Raw genomic sequence first — 4,073 nt, 5'->3', positions numbered from 1 at the left:
ATCATTTGTTTCTACAAATTTTCAACTTTATTCTCAAATTCTACACTGACCCACTGGCCATTCAGGAGCATAGGGTTTAATTTCCATGTATTTGTATAGTTTCCATAATTCCTTCTTATTAATTTCTAGTTTTATTCCATTGTGGTCAGAGAAGATGCTTGATATCACTTCAGTTTTCAAAAATGATTTATGACTTGTTTTGTGACCTAACATATAGTATATCCTTGAGAACGTTCCACATGCTGAGGAAAAAAAGTGTATTCTGCAACCATTGTATGAAATGTTCTGCAAATACATATTATATCCATTTGTTCAATAGTGCAGATTAAGTCCAATGTGTCTTTATTGATTTTCTGCCTGGAAGATTTGTCCAGTGCTGAAAGTGGGATTTTGAAGTTGCCAGTTATTTTTGTACTGGGGCCGATCTCTCTCTCTCTATTTTATTATTATTATTATTATTATTATTATTATTATACTTTAAGTTCTGGGATGCATGTGCAGAACGTGCAGGTTTGTTACATAGGTATATACGTGCCATGGTGGTTGGCTGCACTCATCAAACCGTCATCTACATTAGGTATTTCTCCTAATGCTCTCCCTCCCCTAGCCCCTCAGGCCTCAATAGGCCCCAATGTGTAATGTTCCCCTCCCTTTGTCTATGTGTACTCATTGTTCAACTCCAATCAATGAGTGAGAACATGCAGTGTTTGGTTTTCTGCTTCTGTGTTAGTTTGCTAAGAATGATGGTTTCTAGCCTCATCCATGTCCCTGCAAAGGACATGAACTCATCCTTTTTCATGGGTGCATAGTATTACATGGTGTATATGTGCCACATTTTCTTTATCCAGTCTATAATTGATATGCATTTGGGTTGGTTCCAAGTCTTTACTAATGTGAACAGTACTGTAATAAACATACTTGTGCATGGCTATTTATAGTAGAATGATTTATAATCCTTTGCGTATATACCCAGTAATGGGATTGCTGAGTCAAATGGTATTTCTGGTTCTAGTTCCTTGAGGAATCGCCACACTGTCTTCCACAGTAGTTGAACTAATTTACACTCCCACCAGCAGTGTAAAAGCGTTCCTATTTCTCCACATCCTCTCCAGCATCTGTGGTTTCCTGACTTTTTAGTGATCACCATTCTAACTGGCATGATTTTGATTTGCGTTTCTCTAATGACCAGTGAGGATTTTTTCTTTCTATTTTTTCTTTCCAGGTTTAATTCACTTTATTTTTCTTGTATAAAAACCCTATGTTGTAGCCACAGCTGGAGCCTGGGTCCGCTGCACGGAGACTCTGGTGTGGGTCTTGACAAGGTGATCAGTTAATTCCTGATAGGGACACTTGGTAAATACAGTCTCCTTCCAGAGGTCAGGGATCAGGTAGCTGTAGGTCTTAGAGATGGCATCAAAGGTGGCCTTGGCGAAGTTACCCAGAGTGGCAGTGCAACCCCGGACTGAAGTGTAGCAGTCATCAATACCAGCCATAATGAGCAGCTTCTTGGGCACAGGCGCTGAGATGATGCCAGTGCCCCTGGGTGCAGGGATGAGGTGCACCGGCACAGAGCTGCAGCGGCCTGTCACCTTGCAAGGGACGGTGTGGGGCTTGCCGATCTTGTTCCCCCAATAGCCTCTGCGCACAGGGACAATGGAGAGTTTGGCCAGCATGATGGCCCCATGGATGGCAGTGACCACCTCCTTGGAGCACTTAACATCCAGGCCGAGGTGGCCATTGTAGTCCCTGATAGCAACAAACGCCTTGAACCTGGTGCGCTGGCCAGCATGGGTCTGCTTCTGCACCGGTATGATCTTCAAAACCTCCTCTTTGAGAAAGGCCCCCAGGAAAAAGTCAATGACCTCAGATTCCTTAATGGGCAGGGAGAACAGGTAGATCTCTTCCAGGGACTTGATCTTCATGTCCTTGACCAAGCGGCCCAGCTTGGTGACCGGCATCCACTCCTTATCCTCCGCCTTGCCTCTGCCAGCTCCGCAGCCTCTGCCCGGGTCCCATCCACGGCCGTGACCCCGGCCCCGGCCCGGGATGCCACTGCCGAAACCTCCACGGAAGCCACCGCGGTTCCCCATCCCAGGGCCACCAGGGCCTCCGGGCCCCCCGGCTGCACCGGCGTCATCCACCATTTGGTGTTTTCTCGGAGAAGTTGAGGTTTTTTTCATATGTTTGGTAGCCACGTAAATGTCTTTGGAGAAGTGTATGTTAATATCCTTCGCCCACTTTTGGATGGGGTTGTTTTTTTCTTGTAAATTTGTTTTAGCTCCTTGTAGATTCTGGATATTAGCCCTTTGTCAGATGGATAGATTGCAAAATTTTCTCCAATTCTGTTGGTTGCCTATTCACTCTGATCGTTTTTTTGCTGTGCAGAATTTCTTTCATTAGATCCCATTTGCCAATTTTGGCTTTTGTTGTGATTACTTTTGGTGTGTTAGTCACGAAGTCTTTACCCATGCCTATGTCCTGAATGATATTGACCTAGGTTTTCCTCTAGGGTTTTTATGGTTTTAAATCTTATGTTTAAGTCTTTAATCTATCTTGAATTAATTGAATTAATTTTTGTATAAAGTGTAAGGAAAGGGTCCGGTTTCAGTTTTCTGCATATGGCTAGCCAGTTTTCACAACACCATTTATTAAATAGGAAATCCTTTCCCCATTGCTTGTTTTTGTCAGGTTTGTCAAAGATCAGATTGTTGTAGAAGTGTGGCATTACTTCTGAGGCCTCCGTTCTGTTCTATTGGTCCATATATCTGTTTTGGTACCAGTACCATGCTGTATTGGTTACTGTATCCTCATAGTATAATTTGAAGTCAGTTAGCATGATGCCTCCCACTGTGTGTTTTTGCTTAGGATTGTCTTGGCTATATGGTCTCTTTTTTAGTTCCATATGAAATTTAAAGTAGTTTTTTCTAATTCTGTGAAGAAAGTCAATCAGAGTTTGATGGGGATAGCATTGAATCTATAAATTACTTTGGGCAGTATGGCCGTTTTCATGATATTGATTCTTCCTATCCATGAGCATAGAATGTTTTTCCACTTGTTTGTGTTCTCTCCTATTTCCTTGAGCAGTGATTTGTAGTTCACCTTGTATTCTGTTTGCCAGTATTTTATTGGGGATTTTCACATCAATGTTCATCAGGGATATTGGCCTGAAACTTTCTTTTTTGTGTGTGTGTATGCCAGGTTTTGGTATCAGGACGATGATGCTGGCCTTATGAAATGAGTTAGGGAGGTGTCCCTCTTTTTCTATTGTTTGGGATAGTTTCAGAAGGAATGGTAGCAGTTCCTCTTTGTACCTCTGACAGAATTCGGCTATGAATCCATCTGGTCCTGGGCTTTGTTTTTTGGTTGGTAGGCTATTAATTACTGCCTCACTTTCAGAACTTGTTATTGGTCTATTCAGGGATTTACCTTCTTCCTGGTTTAGTCCTGAGAGGGTGTATATGTCCAGGAATTTATCCATTTCTCCTGGATTTTCTAATTTATTTGCAGAGAGGTGTTTATAGTATTCTCTGATGGTAGTTTGTATTTCTCTGGGATCAATGGTGATATTAACTTTTATCAATTTTTACTCTATTTGATTCTTCTCTCTTTTCTTCTTCATTAGTCTACCAGTCTATCTATTTTGTTGATCTTTTCAAAAAACCAGCTCCTGGGTTCATTGATCTTGTGAAGACTTTTTTGTGTCTCTATCTCCTTTAGTTCTGCTCTGATGTTAGTTTTTGCTTGTCTTCTGTTAGCTTTTGAATTTGTTTGCGCTTACTTCTCTAGTTATTTTTATTGTGATGTTAGGGTGTCAATTAGATCTTTCCTTCTTTCTCCTATGGGCATTTAGTGCTATAAATTTCACTCTAAACACTGCTTTAGCGGTGTCTCAGAGATTCTGGTACATTGTGTCTTGTGATCATTGGTTTGGAATAATTTATTTATTTCTGCCTTAATTTTGTTATTTATCCAGTAGTCATTCTGGAGCAATTTGTTCAATTTCCATGTAGTTGCGTGGTTTTCAGTGAGTTTCTTAATTCTTAGTTCTAATTTGATTTTACTGTGGTCTGAGA

General features: G+C 41.2%; 1 pseudogene; it reads right to left on the bottom strand.

Annotated features, from left to right (window-relative positions):
- Positions 1–1,228: 1,228 nt before the first annotated feature.
- LOC102126231 (small ribosomal subunit protein uS5 pseudogene) lies at positions 1,229–2,144 on the bottom strand (annotated as a pseudogene).
- Between the last annotated feature and the right edge of the window lie 1,929 nt (positions 2,145–4,073).

Source organism: Macaca fascicularis, chromosome 3 (genome assembly GCF_037993035.2).
Source record: "Macaca fascicularis isolate 582-1 chromosome 3, T2T-MFA8v1.1".
Lineage (NCBI taxonomy): Eukaryota > Metazoa > Chordata > Mammalia > Primates > Cercopithecidae > Macaca > Macaca fascicularis.
Note: the sequence above shows the minus strand (reverse complement) of the source record. Positions and strands in the feature narration are given on the sequence as shown.